Genomic DNA, 16,530 nt, shown 5'->3' on the forward strand with positions numbered 1-16,530 from the left:
TTTTAAATACCCATGCACTCAAATGCAATGTGTCTTGAAAGATATAGCCTTTCAAAGGATAGGCTACACTTGTGGACAGACCAACTAGCTGCAATTGAGGTCAATGAGTTTTGACCAATTGAAATGTCAAAGAGGATTCCACGTGGCAGGCCATCGTATGATCGTGAGAGCCAAAATGAAGTGCTCTGATCCTATGACGGTCTTGTTAGATCATAGAAAAAAATTCAAAGGCTTGCAATGTTATGAGGTTGTGATGCTACGATGGCCCCCCTTTTCCATATGGTCAGAAGGCTCAAATCCAAAGCCCATGATATTACAAAGTTAGCATTCATCATATGGTTAGGAGCTAGTTTCCAAATATTGATCTCCAATGCTTCGATGAGACCCCTTATCGCATGGTCAAGAGATGGATATATAAAGGGCTATGATGATATGATGGGGAAAAATTTTGATCTTTGATGCTATGAAATCTTCCATATCGTGAGGTTGTAAGTCAAAAAATTATGGTGTGCGATCATACGATGGTCTTGTTAGATCATGCAAGGGGAGAGGATGACCTAGTATCATATGATCAGAGGGAGAAAATAAGAAAGGTAAGATACTACGATTAAAACATTTCAAATACATGGTGCATGTGGGATCCAAACAATGAGGGATCAACACTTGGCATTGGAGAGATAAAGGGAGTAGAGAAAAAAATATAGCAATATTTTGTGGGTGGCAAGAGGAGGTTCCCAATCTTACTGTAAAAGTTCTATCATGAGATCTTATGGTGTTGCAAATTTTTTTATGATGTTATGAAAGGGTGTGATCGTAGGATCGCACATGAAAATTGCTAAGTCACTAATGCTATGCTATAAAGAGATAAGGGTTGTCATGACATTGTGAAGGTTTAAAAGTGAGCCACGATATTATGATCATGTCATAAGATTGTAAAGAAAAGAAAGGGGAGTGTTGATGCCACAACAACAAAGAATTCATAAGATCATAGGGTTTTTCAAAGGGTTTCATAGCATCAAGAAGCCCAAATTATTAAAGTAAGATGTTGCGTCAAGGGCCATTTTCATAGGATCATAATGTCGGGAGATTATAAAGCTAAAACAAGATGCATACGATGCTTTAAAGGATGCAGGGGCCTACCCAGGAAGTTGCCAATGAGATTTTGACAGGTGGTAGTGGTTGATTGGAAAAATGAATAAAAATTAAAAGTTTAGAGATATTCAACATGTAGATGTTGAAAGGATTATAAATTGAATAATATTATATAGTTTCGACTATATAGTTTTATTTTTCATTTTATGCTTTAAATTAGTGTGGGAGCTAGATTTTTAGATTGGCCTCAAGGGCACAAATTTTATCAAAAATATATAGTATAGCATACCATTGCAACCGAGAGAGTATGCACTTTTCATTTCTAGGATCAGATTTTGTGCAGGTGTTAACCAAAGGCAACTATAGGCAAATTTGTATTTCTGGGGGCATCTTAGTGAAAAGTGTAGATTTGTTGTTGTAGATGAAATTACAATTAGATATAATTAGATTTTTATCAATTTTGATCTCATTAGCAAATTAAAGGATGATTTGATTATTTTTAAAGGTAGTTGGAAGTAATCAAGAGTTTTTGTCAACAACACAAGTTGATTTCATAGTAAAAGCAAATGTGACCAGCTAAATCAAAATTTGAGCCTCTAGCAGATTTTATTTATACCTGATATTTTCTCCATGAGATATTTTGTTGATTTCTTTAGGGATATATAAGAGATATTTATGCTTCATTTATGGTTTTTTGGTTGCAGGTAGACGAGGAAGTTCAGTTTCAACAACTTTAGATTGAAGACATTTCTAGGGGGACAGATGTCATTTTTAAATTACAATTCCTGAAATATCTTCTCTTCTATATATTCTTCCTATTTTCTTTTTGTAAGGGTTCCATTTTTTTATGAATAATGAGACCACAAGGTTGGCTCCAGTTTTAGAGTTGTGATACCATTTTCCTTAGTGTTCCTCTATTATGAACATCAATATTGTATTTCTTTTGAAGCATTGTTATATCATATAGTCATTCATTTTGTATTTTCTGGGTTTTGGCATACAGGTGATGTATTATTTTCAAGAAAATTAATACAAGAGCTTCATTTCTTTTAGTTTCATTCTAATCCTTGTCTCCTTCTTTTGTTATCTACAATGTTTTGTGTTTGAGAATGAAGAGCCTGAACTCAATTGCAATCCCTTAAGGTTTTATATCAGGATAAACTTGCTATTGGAACAAAGAAGCCAAGTAAATGCTTATTTACATTGACAGGGTTGTAGGTTACACTAGGAGGATATTACAATAAGTATGAGAGTGTTTATGAATATTGATGTCTATTTGCAAGTCAAATAGATAGATCAGATGTTTGAATATATGAGTATACTTTAGGTATCCATCTATATTTGAAGGTTTTGTTGATGCCTAATGGATAAGGGACTGGTCAGCTTAGAGACTGCATGTTCTCTATTGTTGCATACCCGTGTTATGCTGAGATCCAAATTATCAATTGAATATCTTTCCCTTTATTTTTAATTAGCTAAAAAGATTTCCCTCACTTGGTTTATTAGATTCATGTGCTCTATCATTAGCTATTTCACCCATGAATGCTTATATAAACATAGAAGATTAAGGGATTTTATCTGTTATTGAGATTTAGTTATATGCCTTCACACTAGTATCATATAAAGAATATGAGATCCACCCACCTAGGTCTAACATAGCTTGAAGAAGAAGAAGGAATTATCTTTATGTTGGCCCAAGACTGCAGTCAAGTGCATCCATTATAGTAATTTGCTAATCTTAGATGTATTGGTTTGGTTTCTTGGTTATTTTCAAAACTATTAAATCAGGAGCCAACAAAATGGTGACTCTGTTGGTGAAAGACACAATGAAAATACTACAATAGCAAGAAATTGTAAGTTTCCTTTTATCTCCATGCTAGATTTGTGTCTCTTAGTTGTGCTTTATTCTTGATAGCAGTAACTTTGAAGATTAGTAATAGATAAGTGAACTCAAAGTGTTGTGCATTTGAGCATCAAGAATAGGTTTTCTTTCACTTTGTTAAGGGTGTGAAATTCTAAGGTTGTGTGCAATTTTTCAAGTACCTGTTATAAATTTTGGACTAGCTTATTGTTTTGTGCAAGTTGGGAAAATCTTTTCTCACTTAGTGAGTGGTGACTTGAGGTTATATCTCTACACCAATACAATTTTGAAGTTAAGGGTATTGTGAAGGTTGTAACAATTGGAATGCAGATTTGAAGAAGTCATCTTAGGCCATTGGCAATGGTTGTAAAGAAAATGGGTGATGCTATGCAAGAGTTACTAAACCGAGACAAGATTTGAATTTTTTGTTGTTCACAACATTCAAGAGGTTCACAAGCATCACAGTCAAGGTATTTTCCTCTTTCTTGAGATTTCTTTTTAGGAAAGTAAGTTATACGAAAGGTTTCTCCATCAAGTGGTATTTAAGCACTAAGTAGGAGAAGTGTTTAATGAATCTCAACATGTTCTATTAAATATATTTTCAAAAATTGTATTTACATCTTTGAATATGTTAGAGATTTAAGTTGGTAAATGAATTTTTAGATCTACTATAAATTATAAATTTTGAAAGATATTTTGGTGAGTTGTAAGTTTGCAAGAGATGGAAGATTTCTTTTTACCTAGTATGCAGTCCACTGACCAAAATCATAGATCCTTTTCTACAAGGAGATACATGCCATTATTTTTCAATGGAATTCATGGATTCCCAAATCTCATTCCTAATGACCTTAGAATTTTTTTTCCTAAATTCAATGGGAACCATACTATTTCAGCTAATCAGCATATTCAAGGTTTTAGTGACTTGATGGGTGACTATGAGATTGCTCATGATGATGTGCACATGAAATTATTTGTTCAAACTTTAGAAGGTGATGCTAGAGACTAGTTTTAATTTTTACCAGCATGTTCTATTTCATCTTGGAGTGAGTTGCATTCGATCTTCATGGAGAAATTTGGAGAAAGGGTAAACATATTTGATTCATATAGTAAATTTTTAAGGATTCATATTGAGAATGGTGAGCTTGTTCCTCAATTTAATATCAGATTTGTAAGAAGCTTGAATAAGATCCTTGAGAAATGTAGACCAGATGATCAAGTGTGTCTAATAGTTTATCTTGGTGCATTTGATAAGAAAATGTGTTATCGGTTAAGGGATAAAGAACCTTAGACTTTATATCAGGCTTGTATGATCACTATGGATATTGAAGACAATTCAAAGTATGGATTGACTAAGTCATTTTTCTATGAATGATTTTTGGTATAATGGTTATGAAATAAAAGTTGAACATAGTGTTGACACTTTAATTCCAAATTAGAATATCAACACCCCTACTATAATGAATAATCAGATTGAAATTTCAAATCAAAATGTGTGTCTAGAGAAGAATGATCCTATTGCAAATGAAGACACATATATTTGTGATGTTATAGTAGTAAGATGTATTTCAGACTTTGATAGAAATGAGCAATATGATGATATTATAGATCAAGGATTAGCTACAACAGTGAATTCATATAGTGCTAATTATGTACATGATGATGTTGCTAATGTTTCTAGACATGAAATTGCTACATCTAGATCTCAGTCTTGTGCACATGAGGAGGTTGAGAGTTATGTCTCTAATGATGAGTTTGATGTTGCTAATCTGACATGCCATGGAGAGATAACACAAGATGAAGAATGTGAATCACAGTCAAAAGAATATAATGCTAAAAGTGATCATATAAATGAAAATGATGAAGATAGTGATGTTGAGATGTCTTCATATGACTCAGATGCAACAAGAGAAGAAGAAATCAATTATGGAAGTGAACAGTCATATGAAAGTGAAGATATGATTTCTTTTTCTGAATCTAAAAGTGAAAATGCATCTTAGTTTTTGCATTATACAAATCAGTTAGTCGATGAAGAATTTGAGAGTGATTTTTCCTCAAGGTATGAAGATAAAGAAATGGTGAATCCAATTGATGATAATGAATTTGGATATGAAGATCTCAAGGAAGGGTTGTCAAGTGTTTCTACATCAGACAATAAAGTTGCAGCATGTAGTGAAGGGTTTAGGAATGAATCATGGTCTATTCTTAGTGGTTATCCTAAAAAAGATAATGAAGAGAATGTAATTATGGATACTATATGCATGGTAGAGGAAATAGAAAGTGAGTCTTCATCTAGTTCTGATTTTTCTTCATATGCTGAGAGTCTCCATGAAGATGAAATGGGTAGTGAGTTTAAAGTGTATATTAATGTTTTATATGATGAAAATTTTGATGATGATCAGCCCATATTTGGTCAAAATGTTCAAAGAGGATCCTTGCATGAGTCATCAATTCATTGTTTGAAGAGGACATGAAGGTTTTAGATTTAGTTGAGGATGAGTTTAATGGTGACACACTATCATACTGCTCTAACAAATTAGATTGTTCTTCTTCCATTTGTGATAGTGAATTTTCTAATGATGTTGCATTAACTAAGCTTTAAGATGAGGTGCTTGATGGAGTTGTCCTTGAAAATAATCTAGAACTTCATAGTAAATTTTATGATGATTGATATGAGGTAAGAACTAATCAGCATTTCAATTGTGATAATGATGGAAAGGTGTTAGATGAAATGGTTATTGAAAATTTGCTTGCACCTTGCATGGAGTTTTATGATGAATGTTTTAATGTGATTGATCCATTTTCTGATTGTGAAGAATCAATGGAGATCCCTGGATTGGTTTCAGTCATTGATAAGGATAATATTGGTGAGAATAAATCTGGGTACTCATTTCAACATCATCCAGCTATACATAGAGATACACATCTTCAAGGTGTGTCTAATTCTTTTCCCATAATTGATAGCATGCATGATTCATCTGTTGAAGATAGTTATCAATTTGATCCTGGTATATTTGAGCATGTTGAAACCTATATTCATAGTGAGCATTATGTTAAAGATATTCCTAGTATGCACTATGAAAGCTAGGAAAGCTATTTTGTTTTTCCATCTGAGCTAATTGAGAATTTTTATGTGTTTGGTGAAACTGATGGAATTTTTTTTTCCATCTTACCTCTGGGAGACATAAGTGAAAATCAAGTGTTTGATAGAGGTAGGAAGCTTTGAGAAGTTTTGATGGCCTAGGGTCACCATCTTGTATAGATAAATTAGATTCCTTGTTTTCAGTAGTTCTTTGAGAAAATTTTGAGTGGTCTTCTTCTCTCAGAGATCTAAATTCTTGCATGGATACAAGTTATCCATCATCCCCAGCCAGAGCCATTGATAGCTCCTTTTTCCACTAATGATAAAATTTCAAATTTTGCACTGAATTTTTTTAATATTTTGATAGGGTTATGATTGTATTGTTCCCATTCATAGTTTAACCCTAACAAATTTGCATGGTCTCCATTATTTTTGATCCCTAACCCTAGGCCATATAAGTGAGTGGGTTTTTATTTTTCCAAGTGCATTGCTTCTTACGATGTTATGAGGAAGGGTTGGTGGAATATCGTAAGCAAGGGTGTTAACCTTTTTTGATCTCACAATTAAGGTTGTGTCATGTTATCATAGATAGAATTTTGAGCCTTCACAATCACATGATATCTTTTGTATCGTATGATTATATAACCTTTTATTTTGTTTGCATTGTGGTCTTCTCCAATGTTATGATGAAGGGCTTGACATGGTATTAGGAGTAGTTAAAAAGGTATCTACGATCTTGCGACAAGGTTTTTTTCATAGGATCAAAAAGGAATAAAGAATGTGTTGCAATGACATGAAAATTGTGCCATTTTCAGATCATGAAGATATTGAAGGTGAATGAGGAACTTAAGTAGTAGGATTAGATAGTGATTATGGAATGGTCAAATAGATTTGGTTTATAGATAATATAAATTAAGCTTGTAGATGTCAAATTTGAAAGGAGGCCTCTATGGCAAATCAAATTTGCAAACACATCAAAGAGTTGACGTACATGAGTGTATGGGAAAAATAAATGCAAAGAGCCATAGACTAAGGGAGGACATCCACACAAAGGAAAAATAATTTATGGAAAAGATCCACCTATTGAGAGCAGCTAACAGTGGAGCTGGTAGTTTGCGTGTTCTATTTATCCCACATTGAAAATGAGGAGGGATGTTTCACCTTTTTAAATACCCATCCATTCGAATGCAATGTGTCTTAAAAGAAACTTAGCCTTTAAAAGGCTAGGTTACACTTGTGGATAGGCCAATTGGCTGTGATCGAGGTCAATGAGTTTTGACCAATTGAAATGTCAAAGTGGATTCCACATGGCAGGCCATCGTATGGTCAGGAGAACCAAAATGAAGTGCTCTAATCCTATGATAGTCTCATGAGATCCTAGAGTGAAATCTCAAGGCTTGTGATGTTATGAGGCTATGATGCTATGAAAATCCCCCTTTGTCATGTGGTTGGAAGGCTCAAATCCAAAGCCCCTGATATTACAAAGTTAGCCTTCATCGTATGGTTGGGAGCTAGTTTCCAAATATTGATCTCCAATGCTATGATGAGACCCCTTGTCATATGGTGGGGAGATAGAGATATAAAGGGATACAATGATATGACGGGGCCAAATGCTAATCTTTGATGCTATGAAATCTTCCATGTTGTCATGTCGTAAGTCAAAAAATTGTAGTGTGTGATCATACAACAGTCTCATCAGATCATCCAAGGGGAGAGGAGGACCCAACATCATATGATCAGAGGCAAAAAATAAGAAAGGTAAGATACTACGATTAAAATATTTCAAATACATGGTAGATGTGGGACCCAACCAATGAGGGATCGACACTTGGCATTGGAGAGATAAAGGGAGTAGAGAAAATAATATGGTAATAATTTGTGGGTGGCAAGAGGTGGTTCCTGTTCTTACAGTAAAAGTTCTATCATGAGATCTTATGGCTTTTCAAAATGTTTTACAATGTTATGAAAGGGTTTGGTCGTAGGATCACACATGAAAATTGCTAAGTCACTGATGCTACGGTATAAAGAGATAAGGGTTGTCATGACATCATGAAGGTTTAAAAGTGACCCACGATATTCTAATCATGCCATAAGATTGTAAAGAAAAGAAAGGTCAATGTCGATACCATGAAAATAAAGAAATCATAAGATCATAGGGATTTTCAAAGGGTTTTTGTAGCATCGGGGAGCCCGGATTATTAAAGTAAGATGTTATGCCAAGGGCTATTGTCATAGGATCATAATGTTGAGAGATCGTAAAGCTAAAACAAGAAGCATTCGATGCAGGAAAGGATGTAGGGGCCCGCCCAAGAAGTTGCCAATGAGATTTCAACAGCTGGCAATGGTTGCTTGGAAAAATGAATAAAAATGAAAAGTTCAGAGATATTCAATGTGTAGATGTTGAAAGGAATATAAATTGAACAATATTATATAGTTTCGACTATATAGTTTTATTTTTCATTTTATGATCTGAATCAGTTTGGGAGCCAAATTTTTAGATTGGCCTCAGGGGCATGAATTTTATCAAAAATATATAGTATAGCATACCATTGGAACTGGGAGAGGATGCACTTTTCATTTCCAAGATCAGATTTTGTGCAAGTATTAACCAAGGGTAGCTACAAGAAAATTTGTATTTCTAGGGGCTTCTTAGTGAAAAGTGCAGATTTGTTGTTGTAGATGAAATTGCAATTAGATATAATCAAATTTTTATCAATTTTGATCTCATCAGTAAATTTTGGGAGTAATCAAGTGTTTTTGTCAATAACACAAGTTGATTTCACAGAAAAAAGCAGATGTGACCAGCTAAATCAAAATTTGAGCCTCTAGCAGATTTGATTTGTACCTGATATTTTCTCTATTAAGTATTTTGTTGATTTCTTTAGGAAGATATAAGAGATATTTCTACATCATTTATGGCTTTTTGGTTGCAGGTAGATGAGGAAGTTTACTTTTAGCAATTTTAGATGATTTGATTGTTTTTAAAGGTATTTGGAAGTAATGAAGTGTTTTTGTAAACAAAACAAGTTGATTTCATGACAAAAGTAGATGTGACCAGCTAAATAAAAATTTGAGCCTCTAGCAGATTTGATTTGTACTTGATATTTTCTCTATGAGATATTTTGTTGATTGCTTAGGGAGATGTAAGAGATATTTCTACTTCATTTATGGTCTTTTGGTTGGAGGCAGATGAGGAAATTCAGTTTCAACAACTTTAGATTGAAGACATTTCTAGGGGGACAGATGTCATTTTCAAATTACAATTCCTAAAATATCTTCTCTTCTATATATTCTTCATCTCTACTCTTTGTAAGGGTTCCAATTTTTTTATGACTAGTGAGACCACAAGGTTGGCTCCAGTTTTAGAGTTATGATACCATTTCCCTTAGTATTCCTCTATTTTGAATAGTAGTATTGTATTTCTTTTGAAGCATTGTTATATTGTATAGTCATTCATTTTGTATTTTTTGAGTTTTGGCATATAGATGATGTATTGTTTTCAAGGAAATCAATACAAGAGCTCGATTTCATTTTGATTCTCATCTTCTTCTTTTGTTATCTACAATGTTTTGTGTTTGAGGATGAAGAGCTTGAACTCAATTGTAGTCCCTTAAGGTTGTATGTCAGGATAAACTTGCTATTGGAACAAAGAAGCCAAGTAAATGCTTGTTTACAATGATAAGGTTGTAGGTTACACCAAGAGGATATTACAATAAGTATGAGAGTGTTTATGAAGATTGACGTCTATTTTCAAGTCAAATAGATAGATTAGATCTTTGAATATATGAGTATACTTTAGGTATCCATTTGTATGTGAATGTTTTGTTGATGCTCAATGGATAAGGGATTGGTCAGCTTAGAAATTGCATGTTCTCTATTGTTGCATACCCAAGTTATGCTAAGATCCAAATTATTAATCAAATATCTTTTGCTTTATGTTTAAGGAGCCAAAAGGCTTTCCCTCACTTGGTTTATCAGATTCATGTTCTCTTTCATTAGCTATTTCATCCATGAATGCTATATAAACATAGAAGATTAAGGGATTTTATCTTTTATTGAGACTCAGTTATATGCCTTCACACTGGTACCATATAAAGAATCTAAGGTCCACCCCCCTAGGTCTAATAGAGCCTGAAGAAGAAGAAGGAATTATCCTTATAGTTGGCCCAAGACTATAGTCAAGTGCATCCATTATAGAAATTTGCTAACCTTAGATGTATTGATCTAGTTTCTTGGCTATTTTCAAAAATGTTAAATTAGGAGCCAACAATCTATTATCAAGCAATCAAGTGTTAACTATAGAATCAATGCTAAGACATTTTGATAAATGATTCTAGTCAAAATATCTTAAAAGAGTAGTCCTAATAGGCTATATTAAAATCCTTTAGCAGTGTGCTTACTTAATTGTGAGTTGAAGTCCTTTAGCAAGGCACACTTCTAACAAGGTGTTGAAGTCCTCTAACAAGGTGAGACCTAATAGTCTTTGTAAGCCTTTAATAGGGTAGACCTTTGATAGGGTAGATCATGTTTCATATTCAAAACATTGTAACCTTCATTGGATACACTTTATTACTATAGTAGGGAAGATTTGTGAGTGTTATTCCCACCCCAGTTTTACCTTCTTAGTTGGAGGGTTTCTGGGTAATCATATCTAGAGTCATATGTGTGTGATTTCTTATTAGTTTACATTAATTATATGTATATGATTTGCATGTTATTTTAGTTTACTCATTGAATGAATGAGATGGATGTGTGGTGAAAGTTTTTTTTAGGTTCAAGTTTAAACTACTAATTCAAACCCCCCCACCCCCCGCCCGCCCAAGAAGTTTACCTTTCCTATTGTAATTCCAACAAAATCAACTTGAAATCACCGCAAACTAGTCCTAATCAACCCAAAATATGTCAAACATCCCAATCTACCATCATCTATCCAATCCTTGACATTTTCATGTCTCTGAGTGTCTTGGAAACCTATCAAAACCTATCAAACTTATCAAATCAAACCTTAGCACTATCATGTCTCTTAGCAATAGGTCAAATTTTCATTCATGTCATCTAATATTTGAAATTTTTGAGTCCCTTAGTGTTAGATTGTGACATCATCAAATAAATTTAATAACATTTACAATGTATGTCAATGTTACTATGATCAACCCTATCAATCAATTTTGATCGTATGACATTTAAAATTTTAGTTAAATGTTACATGTCCTTAATACATGGCATGTGTCCTTGGCATGTTATCAATTTTAATAAATCAATCAATTTGATCATGGATTAGATCTATCCACCATCATTGTAGTGCTTGCCCGTAGGTCACATTTTTGTTATCATTGTCGAACTCTTTTAGGGCTAGTTTTATGTTAATGATTATTAGTAACATTATTTTGAGATTATCAAATATTGTTTCAGATTCAGTTTATTATATGATGAGATTACTTGGTACTTTATAGTTCATGTATGCATGATGATTATTCAAGTGATTTCAGTTATTGATGATGATTAGATAGATGGTTTATTCTGTGTGTGTTTTCTTATGGATACCTACCCCATACTTGCATGTGTATGGTGTGCGTGTTTTTTTCTTTATGTATGGCATTTCTAATGTGGTTAAGGAAGGGAGTCATAGTCATCTACTAGTTGGGATCTACACGATGCACCACTTCTTGCCATTGCCTGTTTAGCTTAGTATATATATTGTGCTTGTACATGCATAGGTTTTATGTAAGTTGCAGGTATCGGGTATCGACTTTCCTGAATTGCCAAGATGAGCGTACCCTATCGCATTATCTCAATGGTAAGAGAGGGGAGATAAAATTCTCAAGTCCAAATCCCAACCCTTTAAGCCATTTTTCCTAATTGAAAATTAGGACAATTATTCGAGTCGGGTACCCTTCAAATATGTCAGATGACACAATTTGTGATATTAACCCTTTTGGTTTGATTTTGTATGTGTTTTGCTATGATGAGTTTTTGTATTTTACTTTATGAGTCTTTAGTGTATTTTCTATTAATTAAAATATTTAATTAATGGTTTAATTTAATGGAAAATTAATATGCTATTTTAATATTTATTTTATTTAATTAATTGGGAAATTAATTAAATAAAAGAATTAAATTTGGAGATGAAAGTTATAAGTTTAAATTTGGAATGTGACAATATTTATTTTAATAATATATTTAGAGTTCATTTTTAATAAATATTAAATAATATTTTATCAATTAAGTTTCAAAAATAAATTTATAAATGGAAAATAAATTAATTTATTAAAATTTCATGACCACATGACGAGTGCATGAGATTTAAAATTAAAAAAATAATAAAAATAAATAAAGTGAATATTAAATAAATTAATGTGCATTATTTTAATATTTATTCACATAGGAGTATGCGAGCTCTTGGGAGTTGTCATGTTGACTAAACAAGAGTGTGCACTCTAATTATGCACGTGTTGTCTACACTTAGGAGTTAGCACATTATTTGAGCACATGGTGTCTACAACATTCTAGAGACCTCATCATGTCTATCTTCTTGTTGTGGAAGTTACATGCTTAGTTGTCATGCTTATCTCCTAGTTCTTTCTAGACACATTCTAGATGCATCTTAGAGGCCTTTATATAGAGGCTCTCCTAGTGTGTATGGACAAGCTTACATGGATTCGAGAAGCTCATATGTTTCTACATGCTCATACGCTTCTACAAGCACTTCTAGTCACTTGGGGGTTTTAGTTGGTTGATTCTTGGAGGAATGGAAAATGTTGGAGAAGGAAGGGATTTTTTCTATGGACTTCTTAGGCATAGAAAATTAGCATCAGTATCTAGGTGCATTCGTGGTTTTCGCATATTTTATTTGCACTCTTTCTCTTCCTATCTTCATCATGTCTGTTATATGTGTCTAAATATACTCCATGAATGAAACTTCAATATTGAAATTGGAATCTAGATATGTATGTTAATTTTAATTTGGTTGTGAAGAAAACATTAGGAAACCCTAGTTTTATTTATGAAGGAAATTCATCACAAACTGCCCTGTCATTGTCCCTTACATAGACTCGAACTCAGACATTCATAACTTTTTACCTTGACCAAATTTATTCTATCACTCCGGTCAAATTTGGCAAAACTTGGCCCTCTCTAGAATATTTCAAATTTGGTCTAATCCAATAGTTCATTAGGGAGATATGGCCCTGGTACTGGGACTATTTTATTCAATGACAGTCATTCCTCCATTTTCCATAACCAGGAGTTCTTTGTGCTTAAACTTCACAAAAATAATCTATCAAAGCATGGAATGAATTAAAAACTAAACCAACATAGATATAAGACATTTAAACTCAAGATTTTATCCAAATGAGAAGTCTTTTCAATACAAAAAGTAGACTATGCCCTTACGGTAGCAAGCTAGGACTTTGCAGAGAATTCAATTTGGTATTGTATGAAACTTTGTTACATTGTATCTTTTCAACCACATACACCCTAAAAAATCCCTACCATTCCTCCCCTCCTAAAAATCATGCTCATCAATGCTAATAATAAATTTCAACCCAGTTGCAACTTCCTCAAACCAGTTACAGTCAGTTATGACTATTTACATTTAGTTCAATTTTTTGTTGTGTAGTTGACAACATGGTTGTCAACTTTGATAGCCTTACATAAGTATGCATTTTATTAATATTCCAAAGTATTTTCAAGAGTTTTATCCCAACTTTAAATCCTCAAACCACTCTTAAATCCCATAAACCCTCTATGAGCCTTCTAGGCTTCATTTTGCCAATTTTTGGCAATTTACATTTTTAGGCACTTCAAGTGCATTTGACACCATATAATGGCTCTACTTTCCATATTAAAATAAATTGGACCTTTGAAGGTCCTTAAATAACTCATCTACCTTAGAATCTTGAAGTGAACCCTAGGTACACTAACTCCCAAAATTCCATTAAGACTACATCATTGATCCTTTTACAAAGTGATCAATCAAAACATTTAAAACATAAACAAAAAATTATTAAGTGACCATTGTGGACATATTACAATCAAATGACCCTTCAAGGTCATGTTCATCCTTTGATCCCCCTAGGACCTATTTAGTGACCCTAGTTCCTTTAGGCCTTTTTTCCTTGGCCCTGGTGCTCCTGTACCAATTAATAGTAGAAGAAGTGTAATTAATTATTAGTCAATTTAAGTAAATGGATTCTTTTAAATGAGGGAAAATTAAAAGAAAAGAGATATTAATAAGTGGAATTACATAATTGAATTATTAATGAGATTGATTTTACTTAAAATCAATGAGGATTATTTTAAATAAATTATTGTCCTTGAAGTGTTTAAAGGAAACTGTAAACTAATTATTTGAAAGTTGATAAGTATTATTCTAATGTTTTGAATAATGTGAATGATTTTATCTAAAAGTCAATGGGAACTAGTTCAATGATTTAAATAAGTAAATAATTATCTTATGATTATTTTAGAAAATTGTTTTAAAATAATGGAGGGATAATTCTATGTTTTATTCAAAAAAATTAATGGGTTGAGTTGTAGATTAAATGAAGAATCTTATACACTTGAAATGTACTTGAAAACAAAAACTGAAACCTAATATTTGGCTTAACCATGTGATTGAAAAAGAAAACTAAAATATGTGTTTGTATCTTGTTCTTTATGCTATCCATGTTTGGGGTTTGGGTGGTCCTAGAGTGTTGACCAGTTAGGATGTCTACCAGAGGCTTGGGAGTTATGTGAATGTGATGGCATGTTGATGTTATTTGGTCTCAATTCTTTTAAAACCCAACCATGGTAATGTGATGTCATTCTCTATTAGATGTTTGTATTTATTGATTGTTATTACTTTCTAGTCTTCTTGTGTGAAGCTGAGGTGTATGTATTTGCGACACTTGACTTAACTATTTTTGAGTCATCGATCAGTTATCCTTGGACTACTTTCCAGTCACCATTATGGGACTGAAGTGTTGATTTATTTCTTGCTGTTGCCATATTTTGACTCAACCATTTAGGAGTCTTAGATTAGTATTATTTTCTTTGAGATGCCTTTTTGGTTGCTCATTGAGAACCAATGGATATTGAGATTTATATTGTTGCTCGATGAGGACCGATGGATATTGTGATTATCTTTTATATTGTGGATATTTGATGTTCTTATTATAGATTATATTTTGGTATTTTTTCCAGTCGCTTGTATAGGACTGAGGTGATTTTGTGATTTATGATTCCATCAGCCTAGGGTAGGTTATCTACTTGTAGTGTCAAGAAGTGGCTTGCAATGAGGGTCGGGGCCCTAAGTGGCTGCTAGGGTAACTCATTGTAAGTTATTTAATAAGTGAAAAAATTTACACTAAATGGGGATTAAAATGAACCTAATAAGATAATTGTATGTTCTTGCCCATGCCTTGAGTGCTAGTACAGACTAGGATGGGAGTAGAGAGAACCCTTGGTTGCAACCTTGCATTCCATAATATGCCTCATCAGTATGAGAGGATACTAGTGGCCGCATAGGGATCACTAGGGGACTGAGATCTATTGAGAGACTACAAGGGTAACTCTAGCATGATTTGTGTGAAGAAACTTTCCCGCTTACATAGTAGGTTTCTTATGTGTCTTGTGTGCCTCTGGAAGTAGATGTCAATCTGTGTATTGGAACCTTTGAGTTAGTATACTTTTAGGATTCCTAGACTTAGAAAGTATTTTTTCTATGTGATTGATAGCCTATTTGGGACTTGAGATTATCTCCTTAGCATGGTGGGAGTGGACCATTTAGGTTCCACGTGGTCGGGTGGTAGTGCTTTTTCACTCTTACCATTTGAGATTCGTTTGAGACACCATGGCTAATGCATTCCTTATTGGCATCTATCTTTATTCTGTTCTTGGATTATGATGGTGGACATGTATCCTTATATTGATGATTAGCATATGATAGATGTTGATATTTACTTATCTTATGTTTTTAATTTGCATGTTAGATTTCCTTTTGCATATGTTGTAGTATGTTTTAGGAGTGACATTCCTATTATGATAATACTGATGATCCCTTTAGTGACTTGGGATGTTACACACAGGGGATGGCTATGGCCCATGATGGTCTAATGATTCTATTGATGGTTGGGAGGAACCACACTCTTAGAAAATTGTATTTTATGATATATGGTTATATTTTACGATGGATGTTTATATCTTCTATGATGATGTATCATGTATGGAATTTGGTTTCATTTACTTTATTGCACTTGCATCATGGATTAGATTAGGATTATGTACTTAATTTTCACACATGTATATTCTTTTAAGCCTTTTGTACCCTGTGTCATGTACAGTGGATGATTGAGAATTCTAAATTTAATTGCCAAGAGGCATTTGGAACAAATGTGTAATATGGACATTGGACTTTCTATTTATTCTTTCATGTGGATATGGTAGTGGTTAGACTTAGTATTAATTAGATCAAATTTGACTCAACATCTTGGGATCCTTAAGGAATGTAACTTGT

Source organism: Cupressus sempervirens, chromosome 1 (genome assembly GCF_028749045.1).
Source record: "Cupressus sempervirens isolate cs-2001-9-10 chromosome 1, ASM2874904v1, whole genome shotgun sequence".
NCBI classification, from domain to species: domain Eukaryota; kingdom Viridiplantae; phylum Streptophyta; class Pinopsida; order Cupressales; family Cupressaceae; genus Cupressus; species Cupressus sempervirens.